The sequence below is a fragment of the Oryza glaberrima genome, chromosome 6 (genome assembly GCF_000147395.1).
Source record: "Oryza glaberrima chromosome 6, OglaRS2, whole genome shotgun sequence".
Classification (NCBI taxonomy): Eukaryota; Viridiplantae; Streptophyta; class Magnoliopsida; order Poales; family Poaceae; genus Oryza; species Oryza glaberrima.
The window spans coordinates 5,542,322-5,550,692 of record NC_068331.1 but is presented as its reverse complement, the minus strand read 5'-3'; positions in this window follow the sequence as shown (position 1 = coordinate 5,550,692).

Here is an 8,371-nt window from a genome sequence, read left to right as displayed (position 1 = left end):
ATTCAGCACTAGTTAAGCTGGCACTGAATTGTGTAATCTCAACGCTGACCTATATAGCACTGAGGTTCTTGTTTATTTTTAAATAAGTTTTAGTCACGATTTATTTTCCAAATAAATATTTCTAAAGGGTTCAATTGTCAAATCCGGCATACGCTCCTTCAGTGGGAGAAGGCTTCTCTCGCCATTGGTGGTACGAACTTGGCCGGCCCGGGATGGTGTGTGTTGTCGCTGTAAAAGTACAAGATGGCATATTCATGTTGCTTCTGGACGAATAAACGCCATCAATGGCAATGTGTGTGTCAAGATAGAGCTGTACACGCTTAACCTGTTTTTTTTTCTTTGACAAATTAAAGCAGTTTAGAGTCCGGTTGAGTATGAACTCTAACATATCCATATTTGACATATAAGCATGGTTGATCATATTGATGGTGATGACCTAGGACTACGACTCTAGGAGTGGTGACATTGTCAAAATTTTCGATTGGTTGAGGACACTCCTATCATGGAATAAGGAGGCCATGTGTTGTTGTTTGTTCCCACCGTGGGTTCACAAAACCAATCGATTTTTGCAAAAACTGATTGGTTTTCGTGAAACTGCTGGTGCTCGGTTTGTGGAAGTCGATCGATATTAACCAGGTTTTTAATAGTTTTTTATCGGTTTTTTTTAAATTGGTGGAGAGCGTTACTTTTTTACCTTGAAGACGAAAAGATAACCCTAGTTACCACAACACTCCAGAACCAGGTTCAGCCCTTAGAAATGATAAAGTGTTATTCATTTAATAAAAAAATTGAGGTCTTGGATCTCTCAATTTCACCGGAATACATGCAATTAGAGTACAAGACATGGAGTACATACTCCTTCAGGTCATGTAATCATTAATTGTTTTGGGCATGCATATTTCAAGTCAAACTTAATTTTTTAAGAAAAAAATTATCAACATATTTTCAAATATATAGGTTGTATATGTGTACATTAGCCTTGAAAATATTTTCCTAGTATTATAAGTTTATTATCAAGTTTTCAATCACTTTGCAATATAAATTTACAGTCAAATTAGCATTTTTAAAGACAATGTTGATGTCTAAAGACGACATGTTTGTCTCGAGAAAGTAGGTATATGTGATGACCGTGAGAGTCCGAAGCTTTGTCCACGAGGCTTCAAATAGTCAAATGGCGATCCTCGACAAGAGGGTGAAAATCTACGCTATGCCCTTGGGTCTCGAATTGGCAAACAAGCAATCTTAGAATGAGATGGATGAATATGGAGCAAACCGTACACTGTTACTCCCTCAGTTTCACAATGCAAGTCATTCTAGCATTTTTCACATTCATATTGATGTTAATAAATCTAGACATATATATCTATCTATCTAGATTCATTAACATTAATATGAATGTGGAAAATGCTAGAATGACTTATATTGTGAAACAGAGGAAGTAGCATGCAGATCGCAATCTTGCACCTTTGAGTGAATATCCAAGCAGACATGGATTTGGAATTATATTTTTTTTCCTACCGCGAACCACATGTCGACAAATAGTAGACATGAGAGTGTCCTGCACAGTTTCTTAAGAATAAAAACTGAAAGTGCAAAAGGCAGGATGCCATTGCATGGTTGCCAAGAAAAAAAATTGTCAAATATCAGTTGTCCCTTTATCATCTCCTAACAACTTGCCTACTTTTGGAGCCATGGATTGTGCCTTTCATGCATGCATATGATGCTTAAGGTGTCTGCATCGTGCAAAGTACATGATTCATACGCAAATTGTTCGGTCCATGATTTTCCATGACGAACTAAAGGGAGAAATAGAGAAAGAGAAAGAAAAGGAAGGCTAACATTGGCCGTACTTTTTTGAGGTCATTATCACCAATCAAGAGATGCGAAAGTAAGCATAGCACTAGATCAAGTTAGACATGATCAAGAAAGAAAGTGAGTGTAACTCAACTGGTTAAGTTTTTTATGGTGAAATCAGCTCATCCGGTTCAAGTTCTATATAGACTTAAAACGGATGTTCACATTTATGGCTACTTGACATGGGTATTTGTATTTACGGCTAATTATTCTTTAGTGGTTTTCCAATCGACAACGAGACGTCCACCATGATTTCATTAATATTAAGATATGTCGGCTCAGGATTTAGGATGTGCTTATAGAGCATACGGTTGAGTGCGAGTTGTTGTGAGTGACCATGTTTGTACCGTGTTTTTTTTAAAAAAAAAAGTTAGACATGATAGATAGACAAAAAAACCATTAGGGGATGAATTTGTTCGAGCGAAAAGTAAAGAGAGGACGCGATGAATCGAACATGAACACGAAAGAGAAAGACGGAATGATTGATCAAGGTGCCTCCTCTGCCCAACTCTAGTGATACCTCTATTAATTAAATTGCGCCATCCGTCCCTAATTTCCTAGTGCTGGCATGGTAGGGCTTGAAATTTAAAAAGCATGTTCACCTATCAGGCTACTCCCTCCGTCCTAAAAAAAGACAACCTAGTACTAGGATGTGACACATCCTAGTATAACAAATCTAGATGTCATCTAGATTTGTTATACTAGGATGTGTCACATCGTAGTACGATGTTGAGTTTTTTTTGGGACGGAGGAAATTCATTTGAAAATCCTATCTGTTCTCTTTGAACAGATGCTTTGTTCCCTTTCAGTCTGGGGTATCTGATAACAGAGACGTGCCCTGCCATTGTGCACCAATCAGAGAGACTAGCAGATGGAGCCACCCCCAAAATATTGGACAGAAAACAAAAGAGAACTGTAGCACACACTGACCTTTTAATCCTACTGCTGTCTGCTTGTCTATTGTACCTTCAATTCCATCGCTGTATTGCAACTTGCATATGCCAATAACTTTAAGCTCTTTAATTGATCGAGTAGAAGAGATAATGGTCCGGATAGGCACGGTAGAGATCTCCTAGAGCTAACATGCTTTGATGCTAGGATCCTTTTGACCCAATTTTAATTCTGGTCCATTGGAAATGATTTTGTTTTTAAATTGAGAAAAAGAATGTTGTGTGGTGTAGCATTATTCTTTTTGGGAAAAGAAAGGTAAAGCACATCTAGATGGGGAATGGTATAAGGCTGCGTTCAGGAGGGCAAGTTCCCAACCTTGCCTCCCGACACGGAAACAAAGCACACGGTAACAGTGAGATTAATTAATTATTAGCCTAAAAACTTGTAAAATGGATTAATATGATTTTTAAAGCAACTTTCATATAGAAAACTTTTACAAAAAATACACCGTTTAGCAGTTTAAAAAGCGTGCACACGAAAAACGAGGGAAGTGAGTTGGGAAAGAGAGAAAAAGAACACAGTCTAAGCCTATTTGGCATAACCCCGGCTCTAAGAAAGATTTGAAGCTAGATAGGGTGGAATTGTTCGGCGAGCCATATTGTTTATGTCAGTCGCTAATCTGTGTATTGTACAAGCAATTATTATTCATATTAGAAATATCAAAATTTTAATCATATACTAATTAAATATGTGGGCTATTTTTCTATTATTATTATTATTATTATTATTATTATTATTATTATTATTATTATTATTATTATTATCAAAATAAGAGTTCACCTCCATTACAACCTGCTACTTATTTGTAAAATTTAAAATGTGGGAACTAAATTAATAATAATACTTATCATGTCGAAAGTCCAAGATGGGTATGACTTTATAGTATTTATTAATTTTGAGGTTTTTGAATTGTTAATTTTTTGAAAAGCTAAAACTAAAGAGTCCATAGAATTTTCACTTCTTTGTTTTATTTTAGTATAACATGTGGTCATGATAGTAAGATTTATACAATATATGTTTCAAGTAAACCCCCACATAACCATATGTATTTCCTTTTTGGGGTTTTGCTTAAAAACATAATATTAAGCCATTTAATTTTAGTCTACCGACTTTATACTATGGAGTACTCCCTCTGTCTTAAAATATAAAGGATTTTGGAGGGATGTGTCACATCCCTCAAAGATTTAGAGGGATGTGACACATCCCTCCAAAATCCCTTATATTATGAGATAGATTGAGTAATCTATTAGTTGTAGCTCTACTAAAAATCAAGTTAAACAGTATAATGAATTGAAATGTCATTGATTTTTTTTAAGTAACTATCAATATTCCAAAGATGGTTCAATGAAATACTACTATCAACGACTGGTCGATCGATTTATCCCTGTGAATAAAATCTGCATCCACACAAACACACATCAGTGGCAGTGCCCTCCACTTTGGCTAGGGAAGGGAATAAGGTGCCCTGGAAGGGGCGGATCGAGTGCGTTCGCGGTTAAACTATTGGCGGGAAGGAAGCAAGTACAGATGCGCACATTCAAAGGGAATATTCTACGGCAGAATCATTGCCACTTTTTCTGGTGAAGAGAAAAAGTCGGCGCAGGTGTATTTTTCCGCAGAGGTATTTTGGAGCTTATGGCAAAAAGAAAGACAAGCATCGCTCACCTTACATTAGCTTATGAAGGCTGCATTATATATGCTTTAATTGCAAATCATGTTCTAAAAGGGATTAGCCACTTTCTGTCTAAGAGCAATTTTAAAAGTATAGCCAACTACTAATTTCAATTCATCAATAGTTAATCTAATACTCCAGCTCATTCATATAATATTTACATACTACACTATTAATATCTGGTCCTACCTATTATACACACGTTGTGGCTTGAAGTTCATGCTACATCTGGTTATAAATCTGTAGCCCGCTGCTCTTCTCCCTCTTTATTTATCTTCTTAAAATATGTTGCAGCTGGCTTATATTATACCTGCTCTAAGTACTAGTAGTTGATGAATCGGTAAGAAACAATATTTATTGATGTTCAGAACCGTGTACTAATCGGTAAGTAGCAATTAAGCATTAAACAGGTAGGGAGGAAAGCTCATAGAAGTCATGTTAATTAAGTACTAATACCACAGTTTCGGGTAAACGAAAAGGAGAAGTAGCTGGATCAAGCAATCGTCGAAACCATTATGCCCGTTTTTCTTGTCAACTGAAAGCAGTAACCAGAAGCACTTGAATTTTTCTTCTGACGAAATGCGCCTGAATTTGACCATAACCTTGTGAAAACGTGTGGTTTGCTGCCCCGGCCCCGTCTCCTCGATTTTCTAAAAATCCTCTTTAAGTCCTAAGATACGTAGCCTCGGTTTCCACAAGATTCTTTGAAACATAATAATTGAAAAACTCAGGAATAGAAAAAAAACTAAAATTAAGGTGGCCGGTTAGTGCAATCATAAGGAATATGAAAATACAGAGAATACTCAGTTGTGTTGTTTAGATGCTTCACTGGAAAACAATACAGGAATTCATAGAGACGATGAAAAAACATACAAGGCAAAGTGAGCTTCGTTTAACTGGTCAGATTTTTTTTTTAAAAAAAAAGACTATGCATGTAAGTTTTAGTTGTTGAATTGGTGTAGGTGTTTATATTTAGGAAAAAGTACGAATAACCCCCCGAACTATCATGGTCGTCCGAATTACCCACCTGAACCACAAAACCGGATATTCTTCACCCCCAACTATATAAACCGAACAAATTACCCCCCTCGACTCAATCCGAGGTGGTTTTGGTCTACGTGGCGTACGCGTGGCAGTCCAGTCAGCATTTTTATTTTTTAAAACATAGTGGGGCCCACCTGCCATATAAATATATAATCTCTTTCTCCCCTCTTCCCCTCTCTCTCACTCTCTCTCTCCCTGTCTCGGCGAACACGGCAGCCCGCGGCGGCTCCAGCGTCGTCGTCGTCGTGGTCCTGCGCGGTGGAGCCATCCGAGGTCGCTGTCACCTTCCCTTCTCCACCACCATCCCGGGCCTCAGGTGCAGCGACGGCGGTCTCGGGAGCCATGGCGTCCACCAGCAGCAGCTCCTCGTCGGTGAGGGGACGGGCCGCCGCTCCTCGTCGCCGTGCCGCACCGTCTCCGTCGCCGCCGGGGTTGGCATGGGACGACACACAGAGCTTTGTGATGCGCGCGCCGTCGAGCACCATTTCGCGGCCGGCGGTGAGCACATTCCGTCGCTCCCACCTCCACGTCCCGCGCCCCCGCGCGCGACGGCGTCCGCCGTCCACCGCCCGCCCCCTGCGCTGCCTTACGCCGCCGGCCGCCGCGCCTCGCCCGCCATCCGCAGCCGCCTCCGCGCTCGCCACCCGCCTCCGCCCCCGCCCACCGCCTGCCGCCGGCCTCGCCTCCGCGCCCGCCAGCCATGGCCTCGGCGCCTGCCTCTGGCCTCGCCTCCGCTCCCGCCGCCCCCAGCCGCCTCTGCCCCCGCCCGCCGCCCTCAGCCGCATGGCGCCGGCCTCGCCTCTGCGCCCGCTAGCCGCGGCCTCGGCTCCGTGCCCGCCGCCCCCAGCAGCCTCCGCCGGCCTCGCCTCCACTCCCGCGGCCCCCAGCCGCCTCTGCCCCCGCCCGCCGCCCTCAGCTACCCGCCGTCCTCAGCCGCTGCGCCCGCTTGCCTTTGACCGTGAGAGAGAGAGAGGAAGAGTGAGGAGAGTGAGAGAGAGAAGAGAGAGAGGGAGAGTGAGAGAGAGCGTATGACAGGTGGGTCCCACAATTTTTTTTATATAGAATGCTGACCGGACTGCCACGCGTACGCCACGTAGACCAAAACCATCTCGGATTGGGTCGAGGGGGGTAATTTGTCCGGTTTATATAGTTGGGAGTGAAGAATGTCCGGTTTTGTGGTTCAGGGGGCTAATTCGGACAACCGCGATAGTTCGGGAGGGGGGGTAATTCGTACTTTTTCCTTATATTTATATTTATGGCTTATTATTTATAAAGTAGTAGGAGTAGATGATCTACCTGGTGATAACAATGTGTTTGTGGTAGTTTTTGTGAGTTTATAAATGCCTGTGTTCATCATTTGTTTAAAAAATTCCACGAAATTGAATTTATGTTAATTTTTCTCCAAATTTCATATGAACTTGGCCATGCCATATGAATTGCAAAACGGCTTAAAATATAGGGAAATCTCTCAAAGATTTATCCTACAAAAATTCTTTTAAAGAAAAACTTAGTTCCAAAAAAAAATTAAACACCTTTTTTTTTTCAAAAGAACCCCTAAGATATGCACGCTCGGTTCTCACAAGATCAATCATCGAACAGATCGACAGTAAACCTGGCAAATCACATCGGGTCTCGATCCACGGATAGGGCGGGTATGTACTTGTGCTTGTGCGCGAGGCTTTTCTTGCGGTCGTAAGAAAATCCCGTATAAACAAAGCTTAGCTACTCACGTCCCCGTCGCGTTTAATGAACAAGGATCGTTCGGCTGCTTGCGCGCGGCGGGACGATCGACATCGTCGCGTCCTCGTCACCCCGCGCCCCGTCGTCTTGCGCGACACGTCCGTCCGTCCGTCCGTCCGCGGTCCGCACCGCACCGGATCGAGCGTGCGGCTGCGCTTCCTCCCTCCCCCGCGCGCGCTGCGTGGGTGGGCCGGCCGAGGAGGCGCCTGGTTGAGTTCGGTCCTGTTAAGGGGCGAAGCCAGGATTTGAGATTAGGGGCTGTGGGGTGAAGATAAACCATAAGACCGAATAACTAGTCTTTTAAGAATAGTCACCGTCAATAACAAACAATGCGTAAGAAAAACTTGAATTTTAGCTCTTTAATAATATCATTGGAAATTTAAAACTAGTCTTTATTGCTAAATTCTTTTAATGTAAACTATTAAATAATCTCACAAATAAGTATCATCTATTTTACTTTGAAAAAGATGAGAAATCACAAACTAATTTTGTAGATCATGTTTCTTGCTAATATTTTTAGACTTGCTAACTAACCAAACTGATAATATTTTCAAGCTACACAAAATAAACTAGATAAATACTTATCTTAGCTAACTTAATATAGAGTAAAAACATGAGGATGTAGTGGTGGTAGTGTTTGGATAGGGGGGGTGTTGGCACCCTTTGGCACCCCCTTACCTTCGCCACTGGTCCTGTTTAGGGAGCTTCTTCCTGCTGCAGTTTTTCTCAAAATTGCTTCTGTTAGAAGCTGCCCCAAACAGTCCACAACTTCTGAGAACATGTAGTTACATATTTTGAAAAATGAACTAAGAAGCCAGAAGCTGGAGAAGCTGGGTTTCAGAGCTTTTCCAGATTCTCAGAAGCTGGCTACCAAACAGCTACTTCTCAGAATCTAAAGCTCTCCCAAACAGAGCCATCATTTCCTCTGATCCCTCTGATGCACAAAGCAGAATAATTTATTAGCATATGATTAATTAATTACTCTCTCCGTTTTATATAATACTTCATCCATTCCAAAATATAAGGCATAACCACTCCTAACTCAAAGACCAAGAAAATAATTATTATCATCTTATAGTTTGTATCATCCTAATAAATACAATGCATGCA